The sequence below is a fragment of the Accipiter gentilis genome, chromosome 8 (assembly GCF_929443795.1).
Source record: "Accipiter gentilis chromosome 8, bAccGen1.1, whole genome shotgun sequence".
Taxonomy (NCBI): Eukaryota; Metazoa; Chordata; class Aves; order Accipitriformes; family Accipitridae; genus Astur; species Astur gentilis.
This window is the reverse complement of record NC_064887.1, coordinates 42,698,277-42,710,122: the sequence shown is the minus strand read 5'-3', so window position 1 is coordinate 42,710,122 and position 11,846 is coordinate 42,698,277. Positions and strand designations below refer to the sequence as shown.

Sequence of the window (11,846 nt, the reverse complement as noted above, 5' to 3'; positions counted from 1 at the left end):
CGGGGAGGCGGGAGGGAATCGGGAATCCCACGCGGCCGGAGCCAACGGCGGAGAAAAGCGGTCGGAGGCGGCGGGCGAGGCGCCGCCGGAGAAGCGAGCCCCGAGGCGCTACGAGCGGAACCGTCCGGCTGCTGCTGCTGCCGCCGCCGCGCGCCAGGCCAGGAGCGGTGACGCGGAGCGCACGAAGGAGGACGACGACGACGCCGACGCCAGCACGCCCCGTACGCGTGGGAGGGGTGACGTAGCACGCACACACCTGGGGAGGGCAGGCGAAAAGGGGGAGGAGCTCCCGCGGAAGGCGCGAAGGGGGTTGGCGCCGCGGCGCGCGCGGGCCGCCAGCCACCTGGCGGGCGGGGGAAAGGGGGGGGGGGTCGCTGTCAGGGGCGCTTAGCGCCACCCACCCCACCCCCCCTCTTCGCGGGGAGGGGCGGAGCCTGCTTCTGACTGACTGCTGTGCCAGCCAATGGGTCTTCGAGGTGAGGAGGAAGGGCGGGCTGTGGAGGCGGTGGCGGGTTGAGGTGGCGGTTCGGCCCTGAGGTGGCCGTTCGGCACTTGTGGTGGCGAAGGACCCTGGGGCGGTCGGAGGGAGGAGGGGGGCTGTGGTGGTTGTCGACCCCTGTGGAGACGATGGGCGGGGGTGGGGGGCTCTGGTGGTGGATGGGCTCTGAGGGAGCTGCGGCCTCTGTGGTGGTGGTGGGAGCCCTGCGGTGGTACCAGGTTCGTGTGAGGGGAGGCGTGGTGGTGGTGGTTGCCCCTGTGGGGGCAACGGGGGGGGCCTTTATCCCACTGTGCCTGCTGTGAGCCTGGAGCTGCAGCCGCTGGTTCTGTGGCCTGCCTGCCTCACGTTCCTGTTTGAAACGAGTGTGTAGGGTCTCACAGGGACGTAGCTTGGGTAAGGGAGTTTTGCAGGGGCTTGAAGTGTTTTGAGACAGACGTGTTGATTAAGAAGGATCTGGTATTATAGTAATACCTGCTCTAGCTGTAATACCTATTATACCTGTAATACCTAATATAACGGCGTGACAGTCAGAAAGCTGAGTTGCTATGAGGTGAGGGTAGTGGAGTTGGCCGTGGAGATTCTCCAAGGTCAAGGAAGGTGAATGACACATGTTTCTACCCATAAGTAAACAGAAAGTTTTGGATTTGGGTGCCCTCATTTCAGCATCCTTTTATTAGCTAGCAAATCTCTTTTAAGATAACTTCTGTGTGTTGTAAAAAACATTGATACAAAAGGCTGGATACTCAGTCCCTCGTCCCTACTAAAGCCTTCAACTATAAGATGCAAATATGTATCTTCTTTTATAAGTAACTTTAATTTTATTCTTCCTTTTAGTGTAGTATAAAGCCTGGAACTGAAACAGCATGTACCAGATTTGCAGCTGTTAGGCTGAAAAGATCTAGATGAAGATTGAAAAGCATCCTTGTCCTAGGAATATTGTGCACCAAGGAAGGGAAAGAATGAGTAAAGAGAATACAGGAGTCAGCACTTCTGCCTACAGTCTGTTAGAATTAATCTTTAGCTTTAAGCCTCTAGGAAGAGTAGACTGTACCAATAGTTTATCATAAATGTATCCTAATTCAGGATTCAGATTAAAGTACGTTAACCCAACAAGCCACTAAAATCAAAAGGCAGAATGGAAAATTGATTGTTGAATTATGACTGTCACATCAGCTCCAGTTTAGCATGGTGACATCAAGATAAGTCAGTGTATACCCTTACAGAAGTTCTTCAGTTTTACAAGCCAGTTCTAATGTTGAGACTCTTGGTTCCTAAGGGTGAAACACAACTGAATTAAAACCCGCCGGAAGTTTGGTTGGAGAGCATCCATGGATGAACTAAACTGGTGCTTTCTTAAAACAAACTGGAAATTAACTGTTTTGTAGTTCAGAGAAAAGCATAACTGTGAGAAAATATGAATTCTTACTTGAGGATGAAAGCGGAATTGAAGAAGAGATTTATAAAACCAGGTAGGCTGCTTGGTATGAACACTTATTTATTAATAAACAGAATGTGCTTGTAACATTTGGCTGGTTTACAGAATCCTCAGAAGTTCTGGAAACCGATCAAAGCTTTGACGCGCTGCTGGATTTCTTTCCCTGTCCCCTACATAATACAGAAAATAACAGTGCTTTTAAAGAGAAGTTGTTTGGAAAATCGCTGAGAATTGCAGGTCCTTAGCTCACTATGCCATCAGAAGGTAAATTGGTCTTCTGATGTGGAGGCACCAAGGACCGTTGGCTGTGATCACGGAGAAGATGGTGCTGCTGTCTGAGGTGCTGAAGCTGGAGGGCTGCGAGGAGATCCCCCACCACACGGGATGGCCTGCTCCCCGTCACACAAGGCAAAAGTAGAACCAGAGTGAATCGGGTGTGGAAAACCTGCAGTCTGCTTTGATATATTTTGATGAGGGATCAAACAGGTGATTAGTTGTGACCATTGGGCTCCTGGTTACTGTGTTTAAAAATGGAGACTGCAAATAGTCTTTATACCAATATAGAAGCATGACTTGTGAAGAGGGTACATTTGAATTTCATTATATTATTGCTTAATTGTAGTTCACTGCATGCTGGAAACTCTGTGGACTGCTTTGGTGCTTCTAAAGATAAACATGGAAGCACATATGCAGGCTACACTGCAAAGCTCCTAGACGATATTTTTTGTGTAAGCCATGTTTTGTGAAAGTTTTCTCTTTTAAATCTGGGCTAATGCAGAGAGATGGCACTCTGACTCATTGGTCTTTACTGTTGTGCATCCAATATGAAATTTAAAAAGGTAACACTTCAGAAAACTGGAACACATCCTCTGAAAATGTTGCTGCTTTACCATTTTTGTGCATAGTTAGAAGCTAGAATTCGCAGGACATACTTAGCCATAAGAAGCTATCCAAGAGAACAAATGTGGGTGAATTTAATTTTTAAAAGCATGCTTTCTGCTTGCCTCCATGAGCTAAAAAGTTTAGGGTGATTATCTTGAAGGGGTGATAATGAAGGTTCCTGATGATTGTAAAACTGATGCATACAGCAGTTTAGGTGTTGGTAGGAATAACACAGTCCTGACTCAAAGTAATTGGCTTTGCCAGAGGACTTTCCTTGAAACTCATTTCAATTCCAAGACACACTAGCGCTGGGATTTGATAACATCCTCCACTCAGGACTGCACAAGAGAGGGCTGAAAACAAGCTGTTATGAAAAGGAATAAACTGATTGGTCTCTGCAAACTCCAAGCCATGGAGATAGTGCTAGAAAGTGTCATCATGACGTGGGGGGTTCAGAGCCAATCAAACTGAGTCTGAGGAATCTTTGCAAAACTGCTACTTCAAATGACAGGGCTGGATAAAAAAAATATGTGTATTTTTATCCTGGGATAAAACAATTCAGGTTAGGGGAAAATGAGTATGAAGCAGAGATCAGATGTTTTTGACAAAGAATGCTTAAGGAATGCTCACACATTACACATCTGATGGTGGTGTATCTATATAGTAAGTACTGTGGTTAGCAGTACATTAACATAGAGAACAATAAATGTAATTGGTAAATTTATTATGCATAACTTTCTTATCTGCTCTGTCACTTCACATCTCTGTTTCTTCTTGTTTAATGTTCAGGTAGCTCATACTGTTCTAAAAGTTCTTCATTTTCTGTCTCTCTCTGTTTTTCCTTTTGCTTGTCTCTTCCTTAAAACAAATCTTCAAATGAAAATTCCATACAATTTTACCTAATTTACCTATCCTGAGTATTAGTAAATGGAAGAGCAAAGAATACCTGTTGTTGGGGGTTTTTTTAAAGAAAAACTATCCCCCACTATACTATTTCAATAATAAAATAAATTTTGTATTGAAAAAAAAATGCACCAAAAACGCAGCAACAAAGCAAAAATTTTTGAAGGCTACGAATTAGGGATTCCATTGCAGATGTTACAATTCTGCTCAGTTACCACAAGAGGGACATAGAAGGAAAGCTAATGCAGCTCTGGAAAAAAAAAAAAAAAGAACAGCTTGATGCAGCTACATAGCAACATACATTTTCCTTTTGTTTAGGAAGATCTTCTGGGATCATAACATTTCTATAGCTTCCTTCATCCCATATAAACCTTAAAAAGCTTTATAGACCTTAGAAAATGTGATAATAAGCATTAATAGCTAAAATGGATCTTTTCCCAGAACTTTATAATCTTTCCTCAGCTTTTTTTCCTATTGGAATGTCTGTAGTAGTGTCGGGACAGGGAGCGGTTGGGCTGGCTGTATTTTTGTTCCATCTCTAGCTATTGGACCAACAACTATTGCAGCATTTAGTAGGCATGTGGAGAAGGTTATGGAGCTATTTTTGTTTATTTAATTTTCACAAATTAATGGCTGATGATGCAAATGTCGTAAGATCAGAGCTCATATAAATGCCTTTATGAATTAAGAGGACCATAAAATCCCCTTAAGTAAATATTGAAGGGTTTATTGGGCTCTTGTGGAATTTTAAAAAAAGCACAGTCCTAATATGCACTAGATTTCAAGTAATGCAACATGTATGTTTAAGGATGTGCAGTCTATTAATCCCTAATATCAGTAAATCTGTATTTCCAGCTATGGTGAGACAGAGGCATCACTAGTCGGGCATGCTGCTTTCTGGGATCTGAACAATAATACTGTGAGAAAGGGCTGTTCTGAGTAAGGTGGAAATAAAGACCTTTTTTTTAATTACAGCTTTATGGACTTCAGTCTTAATGCCTAAATTTATATGACGGGTATTTTAACATCACATTAAAAGATCTCTGTCAAGTGGTACTAGATTGAATGGTCATTTTTAAAAAGCCCTTTAATACACAGAATGTTTTCACAAACTAAAAGCATGTGATAAAAGTATTATTGTGTAAATGTAAGAATTTCTCTAAGGTGCCAGAAATCTAAGTGCAATAGTAAATGCAACCCAACTTTGATTTCAGGAGTACGAGTAATATACTATAGAAGATTCACAGAAAAGGGCTATTACTCATTATCAAGGGAATCTCAATGCTTTTATCCTTCAGCAAATTGTGTAATATTTCTGTTTCAACTAGTTTACCTGCAGGTCCAATTGTGGCTATAAAAAGTGTTCCTGAAACAAGTCATGGTTAGGTAACTTAAAACTATGAAGGAAAAGGAGGAGAAGATCTTGACATTTCTTCAGTGATCTTGAATCAAGAAGGTATTTAGATATTAAGGTGATGAGTGACATAAAAAGATAATAGCAATATTTGAAAGCCAGTAAATGAAACTAGCTGTAAACTCTGTGCTATAAACCAGTTTTCTTTCACTGTCTAAGCTAAGTGGATACTAAAAAGCTAATAATCTGTGAAAAGGTAACTTAACATTAAAATACTAATTAAAAATACTTCATTTCATTATAAAATTTGAAATCCTTCCCTCCAAAAATGTATTAAAATCCTTTCTAACTCCCACTCCTCGAAAATAGCTGAAGTGTGTGTTCATCTGAAACAATGCCACGTTAGCACAGAATCTGAATTCAGGGAACTAATGTAGGGGAAAAATCTTTTTATGAACAGAGCTTCTGGCTTTCTGCAGGTTTTTGGTTGCAAAAGTACTACATGAAGTGATCTACTTCTCTAACTGGCCACAGAGGTTAAAGATCACTAGCAAAAAGGCATACTTTCTAAAATCCCAGAAAAAAATTTGCTGGAATTGATGGATATATTGAAGCAGATATTTGAGAGTATCTGTTCCCTGTTAAATCTGTCTTTGGTAGGAGTTCTGGAAGGAGCAGACTTGTTAAAAATATCTGTTTCTAAAGGGGCATCAACGTTTCTTTAAATGGGACTTCAAAACAGAGGTGGTTGTATCTGAACTTAAAAACAAATTTTGAAGCTCTTGATTGACTACAAAGAGTTTACATATTTCTTTGTTTTAATTTCTGGCAGTTATCCGAGGCAGATGGAGAAGCAGTGAGGTTATTTCAGTATATGGTAAAATCCAGTACTTCGCAAAGGGTTTTGATGTGTGTTTGACTCTTGTGTACTGGTGTTCCTCCCTCTGTTTTAGTGGAGAAAATAAAAGAGTGGTGAATTTTCAGGTTATCCCTGGTGTCTCATTTAAATTTATAAATAATCTGAGTTTTACCAGCATGACTTCCAACGTGGTGACAGCTTGCTTTCTTAAAGCATTACTGCTTTACAGACATGTTTTTAACTTTTGGGGAAGGTAGCATGCACAGAGTTAAATATGAGGTTGTTTTTGTAAAGAACAAATAATTTGAAAACCAGTATTTTTTGAGTCCCACCCTGTCTTTTTCTTTGCTTTTTGTTTAAGTGAATAACATACTTACATTCTCTACATATAAAGTAAATCCTTCCAAGTAAATCCTTCTTCCTGCTGTGGGAGAAGTCTGTTAATTTGGCATTTGTCTTAAAAATGAAATAATGTAAGCAATCCAATAATTAGGTGTGTTGCCCTTTGGGTTTTGTTGGGGGGGGGGCTATCTAAACACACATGTAAGAATGTGTGTTTAGCCATATAATGTGGCTACATGACTTACAGGAGTGGTTCAGATTCTTGCTGGACTAAACACCTGCATCCAAGAAGGTCTTTGTCCTGAAATATGAATCATTTAGTTTTCTGGTCTCCAGCTCTCAAGAATTATCCTCTCTGACTTTTTCATGGACATCTCAGTTCCTTTTGATGTGAAACACAGAGTTCACCAGCTAAGCCTTATCTTTTCATTGCAGATCTTAAAGTTTCAGAAAACAATGAGTGTAAGAACTTTTATACTTACCTAGCAGCAGCTATAGGTAAGGCTAGTAATATTAACAGTTCCTTTTCCTTTATTTCTTGCCTGAAAAAAACCCCAGATCTAGAATCGAGGGAGACCAAATGTATTAGGTGTTGCAGTTGTTTTGCCATCATGGAAGCCCTTCCATTAGAAAGCCTGTATTTCTGATGTCTGGGGGTGAGTGCAGGGCAAGAAGAGGTTGGGTGCCTGAACCAGGCTGGTTTCAGGATGGAGAAGCTTACTTGAAGTGGAAAGAATGTTTTCTTTGCAGAATGTTGTGGATTTGAGGAGGAACCAAGCCAGTACTGAACACAGGTCATGAATGGTTACAGTGTAGCTTTGTAATGCCTTCCCAGAAGTCATGAGTTCCTTGGAAATGTACCCAGGCCACTGGTGGAATTTCATCAAACAGCATATGAAAAGATCAAGAGGACAGTGGGGTCCCAGATTTTAACAGTACTCCTGAGAGCGAACGTTTCAGTTGATTATACCACCTGCTTCCTAAAGACAGTGGGCTTAAAATACAGGGGATTTGCCCCTACTTGCTTGAAACAAGGTTTACCACTACCAGATTGATGTGAAGGAGTGTTTCATGTAGTTCCTTTGCTAAGGGTTTTGCCTTTCTCAGTACAGTTTCATAGCCTGCTCCTCAGCTGCTAAGTCAGGGCAGAGGTGGAGCGATTGTCTCACCCCAACCTGGTGGTGCTGGTTACTGAGACTTCCTCAGACTGGACAATTTAAGACCCACTGACCTTCCTTGGGAGCAGCAGCACCCTGATGGCAACACCTTGGGACCTTCTCTGGACGTGATCCAATCTGCCTTCTACTGCCAGGCTTTCAACAGCACTTTGAAATTAACTGCCCAGCTAGCCTTTGCTTTTGGCTTTTCCATGTGCTATATGAGGAGGCGGAGTTCCCACTGTGGAAGGCAGCCAGTGTGACAGCGAGTAAATAAATGGAAAGGTGCTGGAAGAACTGTGAAAAGATAGAGAGATAAGGAGTCCTTCCATGCTCTTCCCTTCAGTGTCACGCAGACCAGCAATTATCAAGTGGTGCCGTTTGAGGTTCACGTTGCAGAAGCTGCTACAGGTGCCATAATGAAAGTGGAGTCTGCTTGAATTCCTGGACCCTGAGCAAGGCCCATGGCAACACTATGAACCCATTGTGGAGTCTGGAAACTGTGGACTGGGGCTGTTTTTACTAAAAAGGTAATTACTGAGCTTGATTTATGATCAAACAGAAGTTTTCAAACGGCTTCTCAATTCTGGTCCAGAAATCCTTGAGCCTTATGTCATACGGAGGAAACCCAGAACACAAAAATTTTTTGTATGTAGTTGTTAGCAAATGTTATTAAGAAAATGAAATGTTGTTGAACTAGATCCTACGGCCTTTATTTCAGCTTTAGTATGAAGACAGAGCAAAGGTGCTATGGGAAGCTTGCTGGCAAGTAAGTGGTGGTCCAATCTCAGACAAGACACGAACATATTAGACCACCTTCCTGGCAGCAGATCAGTATATGACTGCTGGAGGAGGTGATTGCAAAAGGGATGTGAAAGAGGTCTGGAGAGCAGTAATTCTAAGCAGCACTTTAGCAATGATGTCATTTAAACAAAAAAGTAATGTTAAACATTGGGCAATGAATTCCTTTGGATCAAAAGCAACAGAGGGCCACTAGCCAAGTTGCAGAAGAACTTCTACAGCAGGAGCAGTTGCACTGTGTAATAAAGAGCTTGTGGAAAGTCCAAAGCATGCAAGGTCATGATGGAAAAGCCATATTAGAATAATTCTGAGGAGTGGCAGGATAAATAACCCACTATTTTCTATGAGCATGAGGGCTTACTAGGAAATGGAGGGGAGGAAGGCATTATAACGCTAGTCAAATAGTGTATTCACTTATGATCAGTCCATGTGTCTTGAAGTCAGAAGCCAAATCTTGGGCTAGCTGGAGCACTGGAACAGCCTGAATTGTTCCTGTGATCCCAGACTGATCTTGAACTGTTCCCTTAGGGCTCAAAACAAATCCAGTTACAACCTGCATCCACCTCCTTTACTGAGGAAGCAGAAAGGCTGAAACAAAACAAGATGTATTTATTATTCTTGTGGACTTGACAACTTCATGAACATCAGGAAACATCAAAAATATAATTTAAAAACTGTGTTATTACAGGTTTTTTCTTTATAGGATGACTCGTTATGGTGCTGCAAGTGGTCTGAATTGATGGATCAATTAGCCTAGGATATAGAGATTAGACCTTTACTAGGAAGTACATATAGTTTTAAACAAATTCCCACTGAATTCAGCTATGAATAGCTGAAGGCCTGGTCAGCTTTGTAGGAGGCTGCACATGCCTTGCTCCTTTTTTCCCTTTTTATACCATTTGTTCCATATTCCGCTAGAGGCCACCACAAACCTCATCTGAAAAAGAAAAAAAAAAAAAAAAAAAAAAGCAAAAAAAAGAAAAAGAAAGGGAGGGGGCACCTGCAGTACTAAATGGCAAAAGCTCCTGTTTTATAGGGAGATTTAGAAGTGGAACTTGGATCTCCCTAGGAACAACTTCTCTTCCCGATGTGTTAGGAGTAACTCCCAGATGTGACTTGAAGCCAGCAAATGATCTCAGGCTGTGAGATCAGATTTTGCTGAGTATACAGGGTTAGACATGTTCATTACTCTTTCCAGAAGATCTCCTATCCAAACCATGCATTGATATTTGATTTCCTTGGGAAACATTGGCCTTAATGGTAGCCTTTACTGCATTTGTGTATAGAGACTCAAAATTTCAACATTGTCTCCTGCCTTGCCAGTAGAAAGTTGCTTTTGTCATTGCTATTTATGCACCTGAGGCATGGGGTTCCTGGAATTGTGTGCGCTTTCCTGGAAGAAGTGTTGAAGGGTGTAATGGCTTGTGCAGAAAGCATTCAAAGACTGAAAAGATGTCAAGGAGAGACAAGGCAGCTGGAGTTTAGGGATAGCTCTTGGATTCCACTCTCATTATAGGTATTTCTCTGGCCGTCATTGTCTCAGGAACTCGATGTCGCTTACACCCAAAGTGTTTTGGCTTGAATAAAGGTTAATGGAAGAAACTGATTGCTGTGCTAGCCAAAAGCAATTGGCCTTTATTGAAGGAAGCATTGCGAAAATACAGAGGATCAAACTTCTAGTTTCCATGTGGAATTAAAATTAGAGCAATTGTGTGACCATCACAGTTAGGCTACACATGTGCCCTTGCAACCTTGGGATGGGAAGAGCAGTTTAGATGAAGCAAGGACTTACTCTGGATCTTGACACAGACCGTGATACTGAAAAATATTGTGAAAAAGAGTAAATTTGCTTTTGTGGCTGTTTTTCAGCTCTGGGTGTGGTCAGGAGAAGGAATTGCCAGAAATCTCCAGAGCCAGTTCATTCCTGTGAGATTTCTGGTCTGATATTTTCTTGAAAACTCCAGAGGTTTGGATTAGTCTCCAGACTCCATCTTTCTGGAGAGCTTCCCACCACTTGTGAGCCTTTGTACACGCCATTTTTCCATTTCTCTAGGGGTGAAATAAAAACCAACCCATAGTCTGGATGATGTTGAATTTTCCTCTGAGTTTATAAATGATGTACAAAGAAACACAATTTTCGGATAAAGCCAGTAATCTGTAATGTCTCAGAGCTTATGAAAATAAAATGTGCATGTGAAAAGAGATGTACAATAAGATGAACTCGCAGTATGCGCGCCAGGAAAAGCACACGTTTAGTAGCCAGTGGCTCCTTTGTTTCCACAATCCGTGAGGTTGGTGAAACAAGCAGTTTCACAAATGAAACTGTCTAAGGCTAATAGGCCTCTTGAATTGTTTCTTTTGACTTGCACCTGTTAATAACTTTCTAATAGTCTGGACCAGGTAGCACAGATGTTCCCTTTAGCATTGCAAAAGCTGCAACTTGGATAACATTTTGGAGTTGTACCTGTGTGCTTTCAGGCCTGAGTAGGGAGATACTTCTGCGTGAGAATAGCTGAGTATTTAACATTGTTATCTAACCAAACGTGAATGAGGGCTCAGCTGCCTGGCTCTGTGCTATTATTTCTGTTTGAAAATTCATCTTTCGTATTGTATGACATCTCTCTTTTGAGAGAGACAAAGTGCTCCTGCTTCTGAGGACGATACCTGTCCTTCCCCACCCCCAGAGCGTGGGCCCTGTGAACATCTTTGTCTATTCATTCCTATGACAGCCGTAATTATCTTTGACAGAAAGCCTATGGAACGCCTCAGGCAAACCCTGGAAGGGGGACAGCAGTGTGGAGGATATACTGCCTTGTGATATGATGGGGTCTGTCTAGAAGACACTGGGATTGTCATTCTCTGCTCATCCTTGAGGAGCTGGCATACTTTTGTGGTCAAGTTTTTGGGAACGATTTATGAAGGCATAAAAGGCAGTTTCCAGGAAGAAGATTCATTCTTGTTTGCTCGAAATGTAACAGAAGTTATTAATCAGTTGAAGTGGGCTATAAGCAAAAAAGGTTGAGAGAGTGTTCTGCTCTACCACCATCATAAGAGGAAGAACGATTTTTGTGGAATACGAAGGTTATGCTATAATAATAAACCCATTTTCTGTTTTCATATTCAAGATTCTCATTTTATGTATGGATAATGAGACTTTAGAGAACAGCCTTGACAATCTGCTGGTGCTTCCTATATCCCTCTATTCTTTGTGCCCTCCATGAATCTCCTAGTCATCCTGATTCCACAACAATTGAAGAAAGCGCCTACACTTGAAGAATTTTCATTGTAATTCATAAAGGCTTTTCCCCCCGTTTCCCTCGTGTAAGAAAGTCATATTTCTGCATGCAAGTCTTAAACTACTTATATTAAAACTGAACTTAAGCGTGTAGCCTCTTCCTGAGATGAGACAAAGAGTATTGCATTTAGTGATCTTTTCCCCCTTTTCTGTCCCATCCAGTCTTTTGAAGAGTTGAGTCTGGAGAAAGCAACGGTCAGGCTTCTGACCTCATGCTTTCAGCATCCCCATAGCCAGTAAAGACGTGAGGGGGGATTAATACAGTGTGACCTATCCTTTCTTCCTCTTCGTACAAGTTAACTCTAATTTTCAAGAGTGA

The 11,846-nt window shown here is 41.7% G+C and overlaps 1 protein-coding gene across 8 annotated transcripts in view; it reads left to right on the top strand.

Annotated features, from left to right (window-relative positions):
- Positions 1–262: 262 nt before the first annotated feature.
- Positions 263–11,846, top strand: part of COMP (cartilage oligomeric matrix protein) — a 37,594-nt gene continuing 26,010 nt past the window's right edge. For 2 of the 8 annotated variants that reach the window (XM_049807224.1, XM_049807222.1), the window contains exons 1-2: positions 500–5,175; positions 7,778–7,961. The gene's annotated coding sequence lies outside the window, so the exon portion shown is untranslated. Of the gene's footprint in view, positions 477–499; positions 5,176–6,709; positions 6,773–7,777; positions 7,962–11,846 lie in introns of those variants that run through there. The other 6 variants (XM_049807225.1, XM_049807226.1, XM_049807221.1 and 3 more) reach the window with 6 other exon arrangements.